The sequence below is a fragment of the Eucyclogobius newberryi genome, unplaced genomic scaffold (genome assembly GCF_026437365.1).
Source record: "Eucyclogobius newberryi isolate DKJ021-1_F unplaced genomic scaffold, fEucNew1.0.hap1 SCAF_55, whole genome shotgun sequence".
NCBI lineage: Eukaryota > Metazoa > Chordata > Actinopteri > Gobiiformes > Gobiidae > Eucyclogobius > Eucyclogobius newberryi.
The window spans coordinates 420,540-443,873 of record NW_027316223.1 but is presented as its reverse complement, the minus strand read 5'-3'; the positions used below and the strand labels follow the sequence as shown (position 1 = coordinate 443,873).

Genomic DNA, 23,334 nt, shown 5'->3' with positions numbered 1-23,334 from the left:
ATGGTTCTATGTATACCAGACAAGGAGCTTGGTCGACGGGCACACATGACCCGCCATCGTAGGGCCCCATTCTGGTTTTATCCAGCTTCGAAGGCTCCTGCGCACTGCGGTTTTGTTTACATTTTGCGGCTGTGGTTTGCTCCGGCTAACCTCACGCCGGACACGTTGGAAGCGAGGCCGAGACAGAGGTCCCACCAGGCGCGGGGCGTCAGTCTGACTGGCTTCCCCCGCGCCTGGCCCCTTGTCTCCGGAGATGGGACCGTCACTCACCCCCGCACTGAAGGACGCGCGGCTTGAAGGATGATGGCTGTGCTTAGCCCCTGTGCCAGGTGCTCTGAGCCAGTCCCCTTCAGCCTCAACGCGTCCGGTTGGAACACAGTCCGGGCCCATTGTCACTCACCCCCGCGCAGCAGGAGGCGCGGCTTGAAGGATGATGGCTGCGCTTTGCCCCTGGGCCCAAGGGCTCTGCGCCAGTCCCCTTCAGCCTCAACGTGTCCGATGGCTCTGCGCGGGGCGGGGGGCAGGGCCGGCGCATACTTTTGGTCCGACTCCGGTCCCTTCCTCGTCTCTGAGTTTGTCAAATGCAGCGCCTGTCCAGGGCTCACTTTGCTATCAACTGTGGCTGGTCACCGCCATCGTAGGGCCCCGTTCTGGTTTCATCCAGCTTCGAAGGCTCCTGCGCACTGCGGGGTTGTAGGCATTTGTGGTCCTGATTTGCGCTGGCTCACCCTCACGCTGGACACAGCGCCAGATGATATATTTGGTCCGACTCCGGTCCCTTCCTCGTCTCTGAGTTTGTCAAATGCAGCGCCTGTCCAGGGCTCACTTTGCTATCAACTGTGGCTGGTCACCGCCATCGTAGGGCCCCGTTCTGGTTTCATCCAGCTTCGAAGGCTCCTGCGCACTGCGGGGTTGTAGGCATTTGTGGTCCTGATTTGCGCTGGCTCACCCTCACGCTGGACACAGCGCCAGATGATATATTTGGTCCGACTCCGGTCCCTTCCTCGTCTCTGAGTTTGTCAAATGCAGCGCCTGTCCAGGGCTCACTTTGCTATCAACTGTGGCTGGTCACCGCCATCGTAGGGCCCCGTTCTGGTTTCATCCAGCTTCGAAGGCTCCTGCGCACTGCGGGGTTGTAGGCATTTGTGGTCCAGAGCCCCGGCTCTAAATTAAACCTGTTACCCTAGTAGGCCGGCCTCCGGGTCCCCCCTCTCTTCTTCGGTTATGGAGTACATTGGGCGCGGGGGCAGCCAGTGGAGGGCAAGGGCCCTGCCTCCAAGTGTGGTGTAGGGGACAGGGGAGCCAGGGCCTTGGGGTCCTGGTGCTTTTTATCTTTTAAAGTGGCTCAGAGTACCAAGGGCACGGACTTCCAGGGGGCTGCACCAAGGGTGTGTAGCTCGTGTGGGGGTGCTTAAGTGTGGGTACCCGGGGACGAAAGGTGGGCCGGGGCCGGCGCGAGCCTCTGTGGTGAGTGCTGGGCCGTTCCGTTCGAGACCGGCTGGGTGCACCTTTATCCATGAGGCACTGCACTGCCTCCGGCAGCCGAGTTCGGGGCCCAGTGAGGGCTCCAGGCTCCAGGGGCTCCGACCCGGAGCCTCCGACCCGCAGAAGGTGCTCCCTGGCCGGGCAAAGTCTGGCCGTGTGCGGGGTGGGTGAACCCTGCTCCGCCTCACGCGAGTTCGAGACCGGCTGGGTGCACCTTTATCCATGAGGCACTGCACTGCCTCCGGCAGCCGAGTTCGGGGCCCAGTGAGGGCTCCAGGCTCCAGGGGCTCCGACCCGGAGCCTCCGACCCGCAGAAGGTGCTCCCTGGCCGGGCAAAGTCTGGCCGTGTGCGGGGTGGGTGAACCCTGCTCCGCCTCACGCGAGTTCGAGACCGGCTGGGTGCACCTTTATCCATGAGGCACTGCACTGCCTCCGGCAGCCGAGTTCGGGGCCCAGTGAGGGCTCCAGGCTCCAGGGGCTCCGACCCGGAGCCTCCGACCTGCAGAAGGTGCTCCCTGGCCGGGCAAAGTCTGGCCGTGTGCGGGGTGTGTGAACCCTGCTCCGCCTCACGCGAGTTCGAGACCGGCTGGGTGCACTTTTATCCAAGAATCAACTGGAGTGTGGAGCTTCTACGGGCCTCCAGGGGCACTGCCGACCCAGAGCTGTGCCCCGGCTTCAGTTCTCTGTATCTCAGGAAGTTTTTTATTTATACATTTATTTCATCCATAATCTCTGGCGCCTAAAGGGTTAACCTGGTTTTGTCTGACCAAGAGTGTGGAAATGTAGGAACAGCCCTGAGGAAGACCACAAAATCACATGCCTGAAGGGGAAAAATATGTTTTTTTCACCAAACCATGTCAAAGTGCCCATTATTCACAAGGAAATGCTAACTGCTGGAGAACCCAGCAGGCAAACCACTATCAGGTGTTTTGGGGCTGTGCTGTTGCTCAAAAATAATGGACTGAAATTCACAGGGCACTGCAGACTGTTTTTGACTTTGCCATCCCACTCAAATTTAAAACTATGTACTTGGGCCTCAACACTCCTGCCATGGACACAATAAATGGATACCCTTGGAACATACTTTTGGCTGTAGAGAAAAAGGCCATCACAAAGAAATGCTCGACACCAACCACGCCAACGATCAAAGACTTGACTGACATAGTAACAGACATTAGACATTGGATGAATGGAAAACAGTGACATTCAGGCTTAATTTGGATAAGCACTAATTTTATTGACTTGGACCAAGTGGGCCCCTATTTTCATTTAAAGGTGATTTTGTTTTTATTTTATGTTATGTTATGTTATGTTATGTTATGTTATGTTTTATGTAACTATTAAGTTCTTTTAATTACAATTTTTGCTCCCTGGTCGTGTCCTGTATTGTTTTATGTTTAATCAAAAGAAAAGAAAAAAGGACACACAGAAATAGTTCATTTTCTCGCTACGTTATGCCACACGTTTCCCTCCCTTGCCTAATTTATTCGATAAAGTAGCCGAAATAGCTCAGTTGGGAGAGCGTTAGACTGAATATCTAAAGGTCCCTGGTTCAATCCGGGGTTTCGGCAGGTGTACCTGAATGTTAGTCTTTGCTCAAAAATACAATGAATAGGAATGCTGGGTCTATTGGATATTTTGCGAGATCAGGACATAAATGGCCTGGAAAGGATCTATAAAACATAAACAGCATGCTTTCGTTGGAACATTGTTAGCATGAACATGTTTGGTAACATGTTTGGTTTTGCTGAATGTTGTACCCAAGACCTTCTGCGTGTAGGGCAGATGTGATGACCACCACACAATGAAACCATGAAGCAGAAGTTTGCCTACTTCAATGCTGCTCTCTTTGATATAGCCCAATGATCAAATGTCATACTTATTTTCAAAACAGGATATCCTGTAGAAAGGTGTGGTTCAACGGTATAGCGGTTAGCGCTCTGAATCCAGAGTTTTTCTTCATTTCTTATTGCAATTAGAGGGACAAGTCTTTTATGGATATGCATCTCTGTGGCGCAATCGGCTAGCGCGTTCGGCTGTTAACCGAAAGGTTGGTGGTTGGAGCCCACCCAGGGACGACTGCGCACCTTGCCAGAGCAAGCAAGAAATACAATCCCAGAAGTAACCACTTTATCTAATTATGTAAGGAAACCAGGAAATCATTATGGCGCTGCGGCTTCCTTGGTCAAAGGGCCTGTTTAGTAAACAGGAAATGCCTACTCTGAAAAATATTTACAAGGACAGAAAAGCCCACAAGAAGAGCCCTCAAACCCATACCTTTCCCCCTCAAGTTTACTGCTGCTACACTTTGCATTAAGAGAGGGAAAAGTATTGCTGCACATCAAGATTATTTGCACTGTTTGCACTCCTTGTTTCTCATTTTTTTGGCAAGGGATGATTGATGTAAAGACTTATAGATTTGGATGAAAGTTATCCTTCCAATGACCAGTCTGCGGTTCCATGGTGTAATGGTTAGCACTCTGGACTCTGAATCCAGCGATCCGAGTTCAAATCTCGGTGGAACCTTGAGTGCCCCGAGAGCAGCGTTACTCTTTTGAAAAAGTGCAGAAACAAGAAGAATCTTTGGGTAAAATCTGTGCTTACCCCCTGAAAGGAGCCAACCAAAGCATACAAACTAAACAAAGCTGTTAAAATCTGGTGTTGGTTTTCTTATGACCAAGCTTATGATTCAACGCCTGGATTACAAAAGGCGTAAACGTTTCACCGCATTGCAAAAGAAACTCAAATGAAAAGCATTGATGTGTTGAAGGAATCCTTTGACTTGGAGAGACAGGACTTTTATAGGACTTATTATAAGCAAGAAATGAAACAAAGAAATGACCACTATAATCCTCTGACAGTAATCTTTGTTGAAACCAATCAATCAGAACTTGCGAGGGGAATCATTTCTAAATGATCTCAATGCATTGGTAATCTGGACAACGTTCTGCTAAGTATATTCTAAACCAATGGGAACGAGAAGTTAACCTGGTTTTGTCTGACCAAGAGTGTGGAAATGTAGGAACAGCCCTAAGGAAGACCACAAAATCACATGCCTGAAGGGGAAAAATATGTTTTTTCACCACACCATGTCAAAGTGCCCATTATTCACAAGGAAATGCTAACTGCTGGAGAACCCAGCAGGCAAACCACTATCAGGTGTTTTGGGGCTGTGCTGTTGCTCAAAAATAATGGACTGAAATTCACAGGGCACTGCAGACTGTTTTTGACTTTGTGTCAAGAAATGAGACATACACCCGATGCTATTCCTTAACACATAGAGAACACAATTCAACTTAGAATATGAAACGACACAGAAAGATCAGACATTTGTATGGCATGCATGGGAGAAAACGCGGGGACTGATCACGCAAGCTGTTGTAAGCAGCTTACGTGATCCTCCTGCGTCTCACCCCCGCGTCTCACCCTGTTATTTCCCATGCTGGTTGGTTTTATTAGATATTCTGGAATAGGCGGGTCACATTTCTCATTGGTCAGCTTCACATCAAGGCACTTGGTATTTTTCCGTAGAGATCAAGCCTTGGGTAAACATTACCCAGACTCCTCTGGGTTATCACCCCCCCTCTGGTAAACATCCTTTGGCCATCTTTACGACCCCTTCACAAATCCAGTTTGTCACACACCCGTTCTTCTCTTAGACTAATGATGCAGATAATATATCACTATTATGCAGATAAAATACATCACAGAAATATAATCATATATTCACATTTTATCACATTTCCCTCCTGTTTATCAAAGCATTAGTCTACTGTCTCATATGCCAAACACATTACTCTTTTCAGTTTTCAACATGTCTTTCATATAGGTGTTAAAATGACACTTTTACACTCAAAAAGTCTATGCACATTTCTCAACATTGAACACACTTCTTTTCTCTCGGCCCACAACATTTCTACAGCATTACTGTCCTAAATTTTGAGTCAGATTGGTCAATCTCTGTAATTTGACAAACAGACAATTTATCTTGTCTATATTTTGTGCGGTGTGATGGGAAATATAGAAGTACAAGCGGAAAGCCCTTAAACCCGCTGCTCTCTGGTCAGTCACTTTGACTCGTCAGGGACCTCTCTGGACACCCCAATAGAATCAAATACGTAGTATCAGGTGCTACTGGGACCAGATTGTCCACTAACCTCTCGCCCTTGACCCTGCGGTATGGTTCTGGGTGATGCTGATCACAAAAGCGATACATAGGCACAACGTCCCACAAGTGTCCCCACATCACCATACGTCCTTGCTTGGTTTCTTAAGAGACCTCCTCCCGCTGCTCGCTTCGGTCACACCTATGACACATATGAACTGGTACATTTCCCATCTCAATTCATAATCTCATTAACATTACATGTAGTTATGTTGTAGCAGATAAAAAATACACTCTGTTCGTGCAAACAACAGTGGCTGTATAATATGCCATTGTGTTTCTTCAGCCTCTGTCATGTCAATTATACATTGTACATTATTACACATCATGCATTTCATAACCTTTCAAGTTGATCACTTATTTGCTTCCCTCTATTCCAGGTCTGTGTATGTTTCATTTCCCGGTATACACAGTTGTGTATGTTGATCGATTGTCCCGATTGTCCCGATTGTCCGGTGCATAATACAGGTGTTCAGCACCCATATTACCGTCATCACTTGATGATGATAACTCGTTGATTCTTTTTCACAGAGTATGGTACTCTGCGCACCGTAGCCTCTGGCTCTCGTTCATCGTAGCAGAGTATAGTACTTTGCCTACACGAATCTGTCTGTCGTCTCTGCATACAGAAACGAAGAATACAAACAAAGTCCTGCGTCTGCGATGTTAAGGATCTGCCGCTGTGTTGTCCAGACATTTCTCTCACTTTCCCATGAGAGCACCCATGTTCTCGTCCCTCCAATGGTCGGTGTGAGGACGACACGATGTGGCTCCGTCCACCTTGCTCGTCCACTTGGCTCGTTTCTGTAAACACCACATCTCCAACACGTTCTCTGCGGTGATAAAGTCTTTTCGACAATTCAGTGTATTTCAGTTTTCTTGTTTACAATTTTTTTTTTAGTAATTTTTGATTCGGAATATTTGTTTACACGTACAATAGCCCTCCTTTTTGAGATATGGCTTTGCCCATTTCTCAAACTTCTACATTTAACCAAAATTCAATAATCCAGATAGTTTACAACGTTCACTAATCCAGGATGTAATCAAGGAAGAGATGGAATTGCGTCTGTCACTCCACTCCGCAATGTCACCTCTTGACTTTTCACAGTTCAGTGGTCACATCCCTGGCTGAGCCCCCCTTCCACGGCGCTGGGCCCCCACCCTGTGTGTCTGTAATCCGACACTGCCTCTGCGATCTGTAACTTGTAAATCTGTTTTACCACCATTTGTTTCAAACTCTAAAGGTTTCAAACTCTAAATGTTTGGTTGTCCACGTGTGCGCGCGTATGTATGTATGTGTGTGTGTATGTGCAATACAACTACAAATACATCAAACAATAATAATTATCTCAATAATTCCCCCGTTGAGCTGGCCATAAGGGTCAGTTCACAACTTAGAATTCTTCACATAATTAATAATTTCACATCTCCTCTGTTTGTGTGGCCTGCATAAAGTCACACATCTAATGTAATATGTGCTAATCTTTTATATGTGCTTCAGGTGAGATTCAAACTCAATCTCTCACACCTGCTCATGTGGTGCTTTACAAACATTGTGTATTAGTTTGTTCTAGCAAGTCTATATGTGTATTAACAATCAAAATGATTCTAAACCTTCCCCTTATCCATAAGGCACGTCATTTTATCAGTCTAACCATCTCTTGCCTCCGTCCTGAGTCCTATAATGTTTAAGTCCTATTATCACTGGTTTTCATAACTTCTATAGCGTCTAAATTTAGATGATATTGTCTTATTTAAATCTATTCAATTCTTGATTGAATCTCAACAATCCTTCAGGTATTTACTTTAGAATGTCAAATTCTTTCCCTGTTAATTTTAACTTTTCCTATTACCCATCACGTCAACCCCCCCTGAGGTGGAGTTGCTGTTAATTGTCACTGTGATACGTAAAGATAACGACATCTGCTCCATCCTGAGTCCTCTCCAGATTCTTTGCCAGTCAATAGCCCCTTATCTCTGACTATCTTTATGACTTGGTGTCCTGTTGTCTTTAGTTAATGACCCATTCATGTCTTTCCAAGGAGGACATTGGCACGTCACTATTTAACTTATTCCCTCACTTACGTCTACATCGCAATACGAGGTTTCCTCATGATAATACAAATAAATAAGTTACTGATATAACTTTTCACTTTACTTACTGCCCATTCTACTGTCCAAAAACATCAGTAGTCATTAATTTACCCACATTATCACACCAGGCCTGTGCCTGCATTTGATTCTAAATTTAAAAACACTTCTGTCTTTTCGTCCTGTACTTTGATCTAGTCATGCATTAAGTCCAAAAAATATTTTTTGTCAAATCCAAAAATAAAACAAAACAAAACGTAGGTTTGTTCTGTGCACTCAAAAAAACACGATACCGTAAAAACACAACTTTTGTCATCTATGTCGGGGACAGGAAGTGTCCTGTCTGTGATCACATTCCCCAAAATATTGGCCATCTATAAAAATCTGAATTCATCTTCATCTCTTATCAAGTTTAATGAAATCTTTATAATTGATTGTTGTCAATCAAACAAAACCCTTAAATTTGTTCTACAGACTAAAATTTAAAACAGCTGAGTTTAGTTCCTAATTCATTCATTCAGAGCGTCCTCTGAGTGCTTTCTCCCCATTCTCCTGTCTTGTTGACCCCCCTTATCTCCCCCTCTCTGCCACGTCATCTGAGCACGCTGGAAGTCTCCCTCCAAAATCCTCTATAACTTTTCCTTTGTCTTTTTACAGTTTGGGGTGATAATTCTGGCATTATGTGGTCTCGGTCGTCTGAGAGAAATGCTACTTGCTTTACAGTCACGGTTAATGTCAAGCTTCTAGAGAAAATTCCTTATTAGATTCCTCCGGACATAAACGTGGTGTTTAAGATTCACCCGTGACTGCAAATTTTAGATCTCTCAGAATAACGCCTTGTGACCCTTGATTAATTGTGATTCTCACACTCGTTAGTTAATCACTTATTAATCCTCATTCACACATTCACACTTCTCTCTTACTTACTTCGCTCGTGCACAGCGCTTACATTCACACATATTTCCTCAGTAATATTAAACTGGGTATTTCCTCAGTAATACCTAAACTGCGTATTTCCTCAGTAATTTGAAACTGGGTATTTCCTCAGTAATACCTAACTGCCTTGCTTTATGTGAGAAACTTATCTCGTCCATAAGCCTACAATATTTTTCCAGTAAATATCAAACTAATGCATAAAAACGTTTTATGGCTAACTCTTTTTCACACACAAAATTTTGTCTGACCTTCTTTGTCGCCTGTGTTCTCCTGCTGCTTCGAAACGACGCGCTCTCCTGGCGGAGAATGAGGTGCGATGGGCGGCCACGGGAAAAGTGGACTTCTTTCAGCTGTGCACAGACTTCACCGATTCACCCGTCAATCTCCGCGAAGGGGCTGCTTGTCATCCGGCTCGATAGGACCAGAAAATGTCAAGAAATGAGACATACACCCGATGCTATTCCTTAACACATAGAGAACACAATTCAACTTAGAATATGAAACGACACAGAAAGATCAGACATTTGTATGGCATGCATGGGAGAAAACGCGGGGACTGATCACGCAAGCTGTTGTAAGCAGCTTACGTGATCCTCCTGTGTCTCACCCCCGCGTCTCACCCTGTTATTTCCCATGCTGGTTGGTTTTATTAGATATTCTGGAATAGGCGGGTCACATTTCTCATTGGTCAGCCTCACATCAAGGCACTTGGTATTTTTCCGTAGAGATCAAGCCTTGGGTAAACATTACCCAGACTCCTCTGGGTTATCACCCCCCCTCGGGTAAACATCCTTTGGCCATCTTTACGACCCCTTCACAAATCCAGTTTCTCACACACCCGTTCTTCTCTTAGACTAATGATGCAGATAATATATCACTATTATGCAGATAAAATACATCACAGAAATACAATCATATATTCACATTTTATCACACTTTGCCATCCCACTCAAATTTAAAACTATGTACTTGGGCCTCAACACTCCTGCCATGGACACAATAAATGGATACCCTTGGAACATACTTTTGGCTGTAGAGAAAAAGGCCATCACAAAGAAATGCTCGACACCAACCACGCCAACGATCAAAGACTTGACTGACATAGTAACAGACATTAGACATTGGATGAATGGAAAACAGTGACATTCAGGCTTAATTTGGATAAGCACTAATTTGATTGACTTGGACCAAGTAGGCCCCCTATTTTCATTTAAATGTGATTTTGTTTTTATGTTATGTCATGTTATGATATGTTTTATGTAACTATTAAGTTCTTTTAATTACGATTTTTGCTCCCTGGTCGTGTCCTGTATTGTTTTATGTTTAATCAAAAGAAAAGAAAAAAGGACACACAGAACTAGTTCATTTTCTCGCTACGTTATTCCTGGTTCAATCCCGGGTTTCGGCATGTGTACCTGAATGTTAGTCTTTGCTCAAAAATACAATGAATAGGAATGCTGGGTCGATTGGATATTTTGCGAGATCAGGACATAAATGGCCTGGAAAGGATCTATAAAACATAAACAGCAAGCTTTCGTTGGAACATTGTTCGCATGAACATGTTTGGTAACATGTTTGGTTTCGCTGAATGTTGTACCCAAGACCTTCTGCGTGTAGGGCAGATGTGATGACCACCACACAATGAAACCATGAAGCAGAAGTTTGCCTACTTCAATGCTGCTCTCTTTGATATAGCCCAATGATCAAATGTCATACTTATTTTCAAAACAGGACATCCTGTAGAAAGGTGTGGTTCAACGGTATAGCGGTTAGCGCTCTGAATCCAGAGTTTTTCTTCATTTCTTATTGCAATTAGAGGGACACCAACCAACCTGCTAGTCTATAGATGCATAGAAAAGCTGAAGGTTGATTACAAACTTCCGCATGCTGCGCCCAAATTGATGCCAAGTTTCTATGCCTCTCTTCACCTCCGTCTAGCTTGAATGTACTCGTAACCACGGTGAGTCTTGTACATAATGTGGCTACAAGTATTCCAGAAGGACAGACCAGATATTCCCATACCTGGAGTTGAACCCGGGCCACCTGAATGAGAGCCAGGAATCCTAACCGCTAGACCATATGGGAAGGATTTGAGAAGGTAAGAGCTAATTTAATGGTAAAAAAGATAAGATAAGATAAGATGAGATGAGATAAGATAATAAGATAAATACATAAATACCATTGCATGTGATCACAACAGTAATTGCACATGAATATGTGTCATGAAGGCACATAGATTGCACATGAATTTCACAGTAATTGCACATGAATTGCACATGGATTCCAACAGCAATTGCACATATGACGGAATTGCACATCAGTATTAGGTTAGGTCAGTATTGCGAGTGTTCAGGACTAACAGTGTTTGTTATAAAGTCTGACAGCAGCAGGAAGGAAAGACCTACGAAACCTTTCCCTCACACAGCGAGGGTGGATTAGTCTCTCACTGAAGCTGCTCTCCAGAGCGGACATAGTGTCCTGCAGGGGATGACACTCATGGTCCAGCATAGATGTGAATCTAGCCAGGACCCTCATGTCCCCCACCTCCTGCACCGAGTCCAGAGCACAGCCCAGGACGGAGCTGGACTTCTCGATGACTTTGTCCAGCCTCTTCCTCTCCCTCTCTGTGATGCTGCTGCTCCAGCAGGCCACACCGTACAGGAGGGCTGATGCCACCACAGAGTCGTAGAAGGTCTTCAGGAGTGGCCCTGTCACTCCAAAAGACCTGAGTCTCCTCAGGAGGTAGAGCCGACTCTGTCTCTTCCTGTACAGTGCGTCTGTGTTATGAGTCCAGTCCAGTTTGTGGTTCAGATCAACACCCAGGTACTTGTATGAGTCCATTCTCTCAATGTCCCGTCCCTGGATGTTCACTGGTAAGGGGGCAGTGGGGTGGCGTCTGCGGAAATCCACCACCATTTCCTTGGTCTTCCCCGCTTTGATGAGGTGGTTCCGCTGAGACCAGTCCTCAAAGTCCTGCGCCAGTCCTCTGTACTCTGCGTCATCTTCGTCCGTGATGAGTCCGATGATGGCAGAGTCATCAGAGAACTTCTGCAGGACACAGCTGTCCGTGTCATGTCTGAAGTCTGCAGTGTAAAGGGTGAAGAGAAAGGGCGCGAGGACAGTGCCCTGGGGCGCCCCCACACTGCAGGTCCGAGTGTCAGACACACAATCCCGTGCTCTCACAAACTGTAAATCCTCTGGGACCGCATGAGGCTCGCTATTTCCGTCATTTTATTTTGAAGGGACCTCACGTTACCCATGACTACGGCGGGAACCGACTTCCTGTTTGTCCCTCTCTTCTCTCTGAGTTTACGTCCAGCCTGTCTGCTTCGTTGCGTTTTCCTTAGGATGTCCGCCGGGATAACGTGACGATCTCCGGGTAAGACGACTGTTCTCCGCAGTTTCATTAGTTCCTCCTTTGTGTAAACGCGGTACGGCGCCGGCCGGGGGGCGGGGCCGGAGCCGGGGGACTCAGAGCCAAGACACGACGAAAACACTCAATCCAGCCGAATAAAGTCAAAACAAGTTATTTTAAAGCGATTCCAGTGCGTGTCCCGATCGTTCATGAAGTTCCTCTTTCATATAAACGTGTATATAAGCGTGTACCGACAACACGCCGTACTTTGGCGGCGGCCGGAGGGCGCGGGGGGGCTAGCTCGGAGCTAGCTCACATCACAACAACACGACGAAAAACGCTCAAATCCAGCTGAAAAAAGTCAAAAACAGTTGAATTAAAAACGATTCCAGCGCGTGTCCCTATCGTACAGTAAAATAGAAAAAATGTACTAACTATATTTACAAAATATAGGAGATGAAGCACAATAAGTGTGAGAAAAAAGAGAGAGCGTTTACACCGGGCTGCTAGCTGTACCAGCGCCTTATGGCGTATAAAGAAGGCCTCATTGATGCTTGAGAGTTAAGGAACAGTTCTGTATGTAATAGATATAAGCCCATTCCACGTGCAACAAGTCTAGTGATTAGTATTTTCCTTGTGGCTCAGCCTATTAGACCATGGACCTGAAATCCACAATCCCGGATTTTGGAGGCTAGTATCCTGTGCATATTGCTTATGGGGTTATGTACCCATAATAGACTCAAATTGCTTCAAAATGTCTAATCATGGGTCTTTTTTGACCTACATCTTCTTTCACTACTCAGCTATCCTTTTCCCCAAAAAAGAAATAACAATGTAGGATGGATAAAAGAAATGTGCTGCTAGATTCAAAGCAAATGTGGAACTGGGAGCTTGCGCTGAAGATCGGCTTCCATCATCCAACACATTACTGACTAGCTTGGTTAATTTGGATTGACAATGGCAATAATGCAAGAAAAAACATTCTAGCAGAGGATGGTTTCGATCCATCGACCTCTGGGTTATGGGCCCAGCACGCTTCCGCTGCGCCACTCTGCTGAATGGTTATGATCATGGGACTCAAACCCACAATCCCTGGTTCAAGAGGCCAGTGCGTAATGCCCATGGGGCTGTATACGTCTAATAGACTCAAATCGCTTCAAAATATGAAATCTAATTTTAAAGGAATGTGGAACTGGGATCTTGCTACGAAAGACTGTGCTCTAACACTGAGCTACATAACCATCTCTTGTCTGTCATGATTATTGTCCAAGCGAGACCTGGAGTCAACACTTTTCACTTTGTGCCATCAACATATTGAATGGAGATGCAGGGGATTGAAACAAGGATTTCATAAATGCCCTCGTTCTGAAAGAAAGGCTCCGAAATTAAACATCAGCAAACATGCTGGTTTATAGAATAGAACCTCAAAATCTGTGCTGCTAAACACACGTTGCTGACAGGACTCGAACCTGCGCGGGGAAACCCCAATGGATTTCAAGTCCATCGCCTTAACCTCTCGGCCACAACAACAATATACATCAAAACTGTGTTTAAGAAAGTGGAAATTATCCACATTATTTTCTGAAACTAGCGCAATTACATTACCAGATTTAACTCTCCATGAATTCATGGAGACAGCATGTTTTACTAAACATTCTAAGCTCAGGTTTGGCGAGACATACCCATACTGGAAGTTGGGAATGTTGCCCAGGCTGCCTCGGCGAGAACTAGAAATTCTAACCCCTAGACCATATGAGAAATATAAAGATCAAGTGTAACAGATTGAATTGTAACATAAGCCTCATTGATGTTTGAGAGGTTAAAGAACAGTGCATAGTTGGGTCACCAGCTTTTAAGCAAGCATTTTTAATATCTAAATGTGCTTGGTTCTGCATGTCATGGAGAGAAGCACATAGCTCGGGATTTGTATCTTTCTTTTGGTTCAGCCAAATAGAGCCAGGTCTTGATTTTTAATACAGTTTTTTTTTAATGGGGTAGGAAGCACTATCAAGCAGCTCTGAGTTTGTGTTGTCCCGCCCCAGAAAATCTGGCTGAGTGCTCTAAGGAGCTAGATTTAAGTTCCAGTCCCTGTGAAGGGATGCTTTCAAGTACAACCGCTGCTACGTTGCATGGAACAGCTAAAGGTTGATTACTGCATATTGCACGCTGCATCCTAAATGGATGGGATTTTTCAATGTCTCTCTTAACAACCCACAGCGTGTCTTATTCATACTGTGGATTCAAGTCTTCCAAAAGGCTGACCACAATGTTCCCATGCCAGGAGTTGAACCCAGGCCACCTGAATGGGCCACTTTGTCTCACCTTCCTGCAGGTAGTGTGGATGGATGAAATAATATTGTTTGAATTTTATAAGTGCTACAAGGTTCAAAGGTAATGCGGGACTGGGAGCTTGCACTGAATCACCACATGTGCTGATTTGAAATATTTAAGTGAAGGTCTCTAAAATTCACTGCAGTGTAATCTGGCCATTAGCAAAGACTACAGTGTCACCTGGAGATGCTGGGGATTGAACCCAAGACCTCGTACATGCTAAGCATTCGCTCTACCACTGAGCTACACCCCCTTCCTTATCAATGCCTTAAAATGATAGAATGGACAAAAACAGAACAGATAGAATAGAATCAACAGAAACAGTGACCAGATAGGCAATTCAATTCTTCATTTTTTTTTGTTTATTCCAATTTGACTGGTTGTGACACAAAGGTTTGTCCCATTGTTACTTTACTTACATGTGCGTCACTTTTTGTGTGTTACAGTAACTTTTTTGGCCTGATCACCCAGTCCACAAGTGTTCCTGTACCTATATATTTACAAATCAAGCACTGTTAAGCAGGTGGCATCCTTTGCTGGTCAGGGGGAAGAGAAAGGTATGTTTCCAGCAGGGTTCTAAGAAATATGAAGCAATGCCAATGGATTTTTTGCCCATCAGCTTGACCACCTGGCCACCACAATACTGCATCTTTGGAAAATTACAGTGAAAGCTTGAGACCAATAAAAAAATCAAGATATGCTTGTCCAGTCAAGAATTGCTGGAAAACATGACTGATCCCAAATGAAGCAAAGTATGCGCTCTACCGCTGACCCACTTTGTCTAGAAATGCTCCAAAAAGAAACACCAACCAACCTGCTAGTCTATAGATGCATAGAAAAGCTAAAGGTTAATTACAAACTTCCGCATGCTGCGCCCTAATTGATGCCATGTTTCTATGCCTCTCTTCACCTCCGTCCAGCTTGAATGTAATTGTAACCACAGTGAGTCTTGTACATAATGTAAGCCGGGAGTTGAACCCGGGCCACCTGGATGAGAGCCAGGAATCCTAACCGCTAGACCATATGGGAATGATTTGAGAAGGTAAGAGCTAATTTAATGGTAAAGAAGATAAGATAAGATAAGATAAGATAAGATAAGATAATAAGATAAATACATAAATACCATTGCATGTGATCACAACAGTAATTGCACATGAATATGTGTCATGACGGCACATAGATTGCACATGAATTTCACAGTAATTGCACATGAATTGCACATGGATTCCAACAGCAATTGCACATATGACGGAATTGCACATCAGTATTAGGTTAGGTCAGTATTGCGAGTGTTCAGGACTAACAGTGTTTGTTATAAAGTCTGACAGAAGCAGGAAGGAAAGACCTACGAAACCTTTCCCTCACACAGCGAGGGTGGATTAGTCTCTCACTGAAGCTGCTCTCCAGAGCGGACATAGTGTCCTGCAGGGGATGACACTCATGGTCCAGCATAGATGTGAATCTAGCCAGGACCCTCATGTCCCCCACCTCCTGCACCGAGTCCAGAGCACAGCCCAGGACGGAGCTGGACTTCTTGATGACTTTGTCCAGCCTCTTCCTCTCCCTCTCTGTGATGCTGCTGCTCCAGCAGGCCACACCGTACAGGAGGGCTGATGCCACCACAGAGTCGTAGAAGGTCTTCAGGAGTGGCCCTGTCACTCCAAAAGACCTGAGTCTCCTCAGGAGGTAGAGCCGACTCTGTCTCTTCCTGTACAGTGCGTCTGTGTTATGAGTCCAGTCCAGTTTGTGGTTCAGATCAACACCCAGGTACTTGTATGAGTCCATTCTCTCAATGTCCCGTCCCTGGATGTTTACTGTTTTTTTTTTTTTTTTTAATCTTTTATTATCAAAAACATCAAAACAAGTATTTACATATATTTACATGAATGTACAGACAGACATGACACACAAGGGCAGGGGAATGGGATACACAAGGGCAGGGGGAGACGAGACAAAAAATTACAGAAAATCAAACACACAATCATTCTCCAAACATTCTTCAGTGATGGGGGGTGATGCCGTGGTTGGGGTTGATGCCGTGATTGGGGGGGTTATGCCGGGGTCAGAAGATGATGTCCAGGTTTCCAGAGGGTGTGAGGTGGATCAGGGTGTTGTGGGGGACGAGGTGGGTGATGAACCGGTGCTCTGCTGCCATGTGGAGGTGTCGGAGGTGTGCGGCCAAGAGTCCTTTGAAGATGGGCCAGGGTTCTGCTGTTTTATTGTCACGGAGATGGATGTTCCTGTTGAGATATAATGTGTACCGGCTATGGAGAGGGTTAGTCGGGCGAGATGGGTGTTGGCTACAGAGCGACTCTGTCCGGGACCAAAGAGGAGGAGCCAGGGCTCCTGGTCGTCCCCTCCTAGGGCCGCCGGCAGTGGGAGCCTCCAGGACAGCCTCCGAGCGAGGAGGTCCTGCAGTCGGGACCAGAACGGGCGGACGGCCGGGCAGGTGTACAGCATGTGCTCCAGGGTCTCGGGGGGTCCGTGGCACACGGGGCAGTCCGCAGCGTAGCTGTCGGGAAGAAATGCGTGCAGTGCTGCGGATGTAAAGACGATCCTGTGTCTAAATCTGAAGTCAAAATGACCTACGTTATGTGGGGTGTACCAATTATAGATGTTGGCCCAGATGGTTGCAATGGTGAATGCGGGGAATGTTAATGACCATTTGTGTTCCGAGGCGGGACGCCTGAGCACTCCCGGCAACAACAACTGATACAGGATGCGGGTGGGTAGGTCTGTGAAAATCCTAAACCTCCCCGTGCTAACAAATACATTAAAATTCAACTTACCTGTCGTGCTCCCCATTTGGCCCAAAGTGCTTCCCCAATGCCTGACCAGATTCCTGTTAAAAATACTTACCATACCACTAATATACTTTTTCCTAAACACTTTACCTGCTAACCTAAAACACTTCCCTATATAATCTACACTAAAATTACCTTTCACGTCAAATACCTTACCTACATATTCCAGCCCAGCCTCCTCCATCGCCCCACTGATCATGCACTCACGCTTCCCGGGGGGAGCGGAGAGCAAGTCAGGGTTATGACGGAGGGGCATGTGCGCGAGACCCTCACCGCTGTCTGGAACCGCCACAGTCAGGGGCCTGAAAGTCCTCCACGCCTCCAAGAGTTCCCTCTCGAAGGGGGGGAGGCCTTCCAGGACCGAAACAGGGGGCAACAAACACAAATTATAAACACCAAACTTACCTAGACTATTAACAAACTCACCTATATAATCCTTCCATGGAGCATCTACCTCAACGTCTAGAAATTTCCGAATTGTTTTCAGCCGGAAGGCCTTCTTCCTTAACTCTAAATCTGCTAACTTTAAACCTCCCTGATCGTACTCACCTATCATAACCTTATGTGCAATAAAGCCCCTCTCACGATTCCACAAAAAGTGGTTTATCACTAACCTTAATTTGTTAGCATAGACCCCCGGCAGGCCGTACACGGAGAGTGCATGGTTCAACATGGACATGCACAAAGAATTTACAACTAAGACTTTACCTTTTAATGTCAGATTACGACGTCTCCAAAAATTCAAGCGCGCTGTAATTTTCTCGCACAAAGGCGACCAAAGTGCAGTACGACACGCCTCCTCGTCTCTGCCCAGGGGGACGCCGAGGACCTTGTAGGAGTCCCCGGCCTCCCGGAGCTGGACAGGGAGAGGAACAGGCGTGACGCTGCCGCAAAATTTAACCGTGGTTTTATCGAAATTTATTTTGGCCCCTGAAGCGAGGCCATAAACATTGAGCACGTGGAGAGAGGCGTTCAGGCTCTCCACGTCTCGGAGGATCAGATTCGTGTCATCTGCGTACTGAAAAATTTTGACTTCCCTACCCGCAGGCGTGGTCAGTCCCCTCACCGCCGCGTCCGCCCGCAACATGGCCGCCAAAGGCTCAGCGGCGATGCTGTAGAGGAGCGACGAGAGGGGACAGCCCTGCCTGACTGATCTTTTTAAGGGGAAAGAGTCAATTAGAAACCCGTTGACTTTGACCTTACTGACCGCAAAGGAATAGATGAGCTGTAGCCAATTAACAAACCGTTCGCCGAAACCTAACTTACCTAATACAGTCCAGAGGAACGAATGCTCAACTCTGTCGAACGCCTTGTTAAAGTCTACACTAACGTGAATACCACCGGTCGCGTGCATCTGCCGAAGGAGATATCTCAGAGACAAAACTATGTCTGAGATGTCCCTCCCGGGGACGCTGTAGGCCTGCGAGGGGTGTATGATGGATCCAATCACACGCTTTAACCTACCTGCTAATACCTTTGCTAAAATTTTATAGACTACGTTCAAAAGGCTAATGGGCCTGTAGTTGGCGAGGCTGCTCCTGTCGCCCTTCTTAAAAAGCAGAGTGACGACACTCATCGCAAAACCATCGCCAACTCTACACTCACTCTCAAAATCCTGATATAATAGGAGTAGGATCGGAGCTAACCTGGAAGCGAAACGCTTGAAAAACTCACAGGTTAGTCCGTCCTCTCCGGGGCTTTTTCCTGTATTTAAACTCTTGACTGCAGCCTCTATCTCCATGAGAGACAGAGGCGCGTCGCACAGCTCCCTATCCTCCCTGCTCAGTTTGCGCTCCAGAGCACCTACAGCCTGGTCTAAAGCCTGCTCTGCCACTCCGTCTGAACTAAAAAGCCTACTATAGAAATCCTGCGCTGTCTCTAAAACCTCACTTACCTCGGAAACAATCTTACCTGTCTTCTCTATCAACTTATCTATGTGCATCTTTCCCTGTGTAGCCTTCTCACAGCCGAAGAAGAACGCTGTCGAGCGTTCTCCTTCGACTGTGTGTCTGGCTTTTGCCCTCAAAATTGCACCCTGACACCTACTTACCTCCAGCTGCTCCAGCTCAGCGCGCACCACCAGGTACTCTGGATCCACAGGGCCAGTGGTGGAAGCTGCGCCCTGGTCCAGGACCTGCAGGCGCTGGCGGAGAGCGGTCTCCCTCCTGGTCGACAGCCACGCCTTGTGTTTGCTGTAATTGACACAGAGCTTTTTAATGCGTGTTTTTGCCGTCGGCCACCAATCGACCACGCTGTCGATCAGCTCCAGCTCCATGTCAAATACATCAAACAAAAAGTCCATTTTCCTACAAAAAGTTTCATCACCGAGGATGGAGCTGTTTAGGACCCACAGTCCTCCATTCCTCGGTGATGAAACTAACCCAAAATAAATATCTAAAGTGGAGTGATCACTCAAGCCTGACCACTTGTAGGAAGCACCACTGACTCTCTGTGCCAGGTCTGAGGAGGCAAAACAGAGGTCAATGCGGGACTGCTTCAGGACGCCCTGCCACCTGGAGAAATCCTTCAGGAAGGGGTGGACGAACCGCCACACCTCCGTCAGGTTCCTGCTGGCGGCTTCTTCCAACAGGGCTGTCCTGGCAGTGCTGTTTTTAAAAGAGTTGTTAATGCCGATGTCTGTCTTGCAAAGTGTTGTATTAAAGTCACCGATTATGATTGTATTGTCGTTTGCAAAGCGAAATATTTTTTTGAAGAATTGCCTCCTCAGACCATCATCGTTCGGGGCGTAGATATTAATTAGTCTGAACTTCACTGTGTCCGTGAAGTCCAGGACCAGGAAGGAGCCCTCTGGGTCGGCGTGTACCAGGGTGGGTTGGCCTAAGACACCAGGCCTCACCACCGTGGCCACATCGCGCGAGCACGCCGTGCCCAGGGCCCAAAATACAGAGCCTACTCCCACGTTCCGCACTCGTTGCGCGTGGCTGACATCCCAATGCGTTTCTTGGATGCAGAGCACGTCCCACTTGGAAAAGTGTAACGCGCTCTGCATCCGCACTGGGCTCCGCAGGCCGCCTGCGTTCCAAGAGGACAAGGAGAACGCCATTAAGAGGAGACTTTGGAGGATACAACCCATCTTTTATTTCGACTTCTTTTTGGCGCCCGTCGCATCTGACTCCCACACTCTTTTTCTGACTTCACGGGTGGAGAAATCCATGAAGTCATCATTAAAAACAGTCTCAAGCTCACCTCGTGGGGCAGAGCTGCGTGTGGAGGATGGTGGGTTGATGGAGCTTTCTGCTGGCGCTTTTGATGTGGCTGGAATGGAGGAGGCGGAGGAGGTGGAGCCGCTCTGAGCAGCAGCGCCCTCTCCATCTCCTGCCACCTGCTTCCTGCGTCTTGTCCCTTTCTTTTCCTTCTTCTCCACCTGTCCCCTCTTACCACCGTCCGACTGGAGCTTGGGATCATCACCCAGCCCTGTGGTGATGTCCCCCCCTTTGGAGGTAAGATGCGGGGCCTGTCCCGCACCCATCCTCCTCCCGGGTTCAGCCTCTGCCTCCACGGGCTTAGGAGTTGGACCCTCACGAGTCCCTTCCCTCTGGTCAGGAGGAGCAGTTTGTCCTGCTCCCACCTTCCCAGACGCCAGCGCTGAGCCGAGCACCATCTCCAGTGCGACGGGCGCCTCCTCGTCTGAGGAGTCAGAGGAGCAAGAGGAGCCGAACACCTCTGGCTCCCCTGACTCCTCCACAGCCTCCTCCTCCAAAACCTCCTCTACTTCGGAGAGAGCAGTTGCGGGCACGTTCTGGGCCACGTCACTGCTCTCTCCTCCAATGGCGTCCTCCCTGTCCTCCCCTCTGTCCTCCCCTCTGTCCTCCTCTCTGTCACCCGCACCACACGGACATAAGTGGCGGAACATGCGGCACTCTCTGCACTTCGGGGCCCACTGCGCGACACACTCGCGCGCGTAATGCCCCTGGCTCCCGCAGTTGCGGCACAGAAAGTCAGGGCACTCCCTCAGAATATGGCCAGGCTGGAGACACCCCCTACACACCCGCACCTGCCTGTCGTGTATTACCCTGAAGTACTCGGGGCCCCCCGCGGTGTCAAACCTGACAGAATACGGTAAGGACTGCACCGTGTCCGTGAACCTTACCCGTACAAACCTGGTGCCGTCCGCCATGTTCGTCCCCGGCCACATTCTCCTCCTCACCTCGGAGACCGCAGAGACCCCCCAGGCGTAGAGCTTGGCCAGGATCTCCTCGTCCTCGATATAAGCCGGCAGCCCCATGAAGGACATGACCAGCTCATCAACCGAGATGTCACGGGCGTGAACCCTGACTCCTCCAATGCAGTACCCATCCAGGAGCCGCTCCTTCGCTTTGGTGGTACTGACGGTTACTTCATATTTGTCCTTTGAGATGAGTCTGCACGCTACTATGGAGCCGCACACCTCCTGAGTTGATTTCAAAAAAGCTAGTGGCGTGATTTGTGCTCCCTCCGTTAGTTCCAATACCACAGTGAGTTCTTTCATAAATTTCATCCTTCTTTCTTTGTTCTTTCTATTATTTACTGATTCTTTCAAACTTTGTCTTGCCTTTGTCGTGTCCATTCCAGTGTCCGATGCCGTGTTGTCCGTCCTTTGAGCCATGCTCACAAAAAAACAAAAAATCCACCTCCCAGTAAGTTTACTGGGAGGGGAACAAACAAAAAAACTGAAAAAAGTAAATGAAAATGATCAAAATAACGATTAAAAACTCCAAAAAACTCCCAAACCTCCAGCTCCAGACCATGCAGCACACCACAAATTGCACGCACCTCAAAAAGGCGAAATCTACGAGTTAACATTGGTCACTGAATATCTAGCTGAAACAGGTGGAGTAGCATTTAAGAGGCGTTGTGGCTGTCTAGTAAACAGGACATCCTGGGTTCAAATCCCAGCAGTGCCTTCATGATAGCCTTTCAAGCAAATCAGTTGTTTACATGTACAGAAAAACTTATCACCCGAAAGAGCTCTTTTACATTTTGCAATTAGAGATTGAAAAGTATCCCTGAATAAACAGAGTAAATGCACTCTTTTCACTCCTTGTTTCTCAGTTTGATGGTAAGGATTGATTGATGTAGACTGTTTTCGGATGACTGTTTTGCTTTTGTGAAAAAGGGGAATCAGACAAAAGTTGCAAAGGCATTCAAAGGCTGTGAGTTCGAGACCCACCAGAGTCACTGTTGTAACCCCTGTTATCTACATTGGTAAATAGGAAAGCCTGCTTGTGTTATTAACTGATGAAAGGAACTGCTAAACTTGGTTCAATTACCACAGAATCCCAGTGTGCTATAGGCTGGCCACTGCTTGGTAGGAGTTTCCCGTACGTGAGTGACTGTTCCTTCCTTCCTTCACGTCCCGCTCAACCTCGTCTTCTTCTAAAGAGCTTGGCGCTGTCATCAGAAGCTTTGGTCTTACTCAGCACCTGAGTGGCCCCACAGAGGGCAAATGGCACACTCTGGACCTGCTAATGACAAAGCGGGTTAATATTTCAAATTCCAGTGTGGTAAATGTTACTTTGTCTGATGGTTTCTGTATTTCTCCAGGTGCAATGAGTTTGCAGTGTTCTTTGCAAGACTCATTTCAGAACATTAATAATACCATTATTTGCAGATAACAAGCACGCAGCCAACTAGACAACTGGAGTTAACCCATTTTGCATTTGTGGCTGACAAAACTTTCCAAGAGATCACCACAAGTCTGAGTTCCACTACATGCTGCCTTTATGCATTGCCTACTAGATTTTTAAAGTCTATGGTGAGCAGTCTGTTGGCTCCAATCAATGAAAAAGTCAACATGTTGCTTGGATCTGGAATTTTCCCAAGAGCCTTAAAACTGCAGTCATTAAGCCTCTCTTAAAGAAGAGCAGTCTTGATGCCACAGTGCTAAATAAATACCGGCCCATCTCAAACCTACTACTACTCAGTTGTCCATTCAAGCATGCAAATTATTTACAACGACAGAAAATGCGCTGCTGTTACAAATTGGAATAAGAGATGGAAAAGTATCCCTGCACACACAGATTAACTGCACTCTTTTCACTTTTTGATTCTCAGTTTGTTGGCAAGGAATGACTGATGTAGACCCATTTTGGATGAATACCGTGTTTTGCGTTTGTGGAAATGAGCATCATGGAAGGATGTATGGGCTCTGTGGCGCAATGGATAGC

At 46.8% G+C, this 23,334-nt stretch overlaps 6 non-coding genes across 6 annotated transcripts; 2 read left to right on the top strand and 4 right to left on the bottom strand.

Moving 5' to 3' along the window:
- Positions 1 to 2,983: 2,983 nt before the first annotated feature.
- On the top strand, positions 2,984 to 3,056 carry trnaf-gaa (transfer RNA phenylalanine (anticodon GAA)). Its single transcript has one exon. It is a non-coding gene; the product is annotated as a tRNA-Phe (tRNA).
- Positions 3,057 to 3,939: 883 nt separating this feature from the next.
- On the top strand, positions 3,940 to 4,011 carry trnaq-cug (transfer RNA glutamine (anticodon CUG)). The gene has a single exon. It is a non-coding gene; the product is annotated as a tRNA-Gln (tRNA).
- A 6,679-nt stretch (positions 4,012 to 10,690) lies between these two features.
- On the bottom strand, positions 10,691 to 10,762 carry trnae-cuc (transfer RNA glutamic acid (anticodon CUC)). The gene has a single exon. It is a non-coding gene; the product is annotated as a tRNA-Glu (tRNA).
- A 2,254-nt stretch (positions 10,763 to 13,016) lies between these two features.
- On the bottom strand, positions 13,017 to 13,088 carry trnam-cau (transfer RNA methionine (anticodon CAU)). The gene has a single exon. It is a non-coding gene; the product is annotated as a tRNA-Met (tRNA).
- Positions 13,089 to 13,480: 392 nt separating this feature from the next.
- On the bottom strand, positions 13,481 to 13,562 carry trnas-uga (transfer RNA serine (anticodon UGA)). Its single transcript has one exon. It is a non-coding gene; the product is annotated as a tRNA-Ser (tRNA).
- A 982-nt stretch (positions 13,563 to 14,544) lies between these two features.
- Positions 14,545 to 14,616, bottom strand: trnaa-agc (transfer RNA alanine (anticodon AGC)). The gene has a single exon. It is a non-coding gene; the product is annotated as a tRNA-Ala (tRNA).
- Positions 14,617 to 23,334: the final 8,718 nt, after the last annotated feature.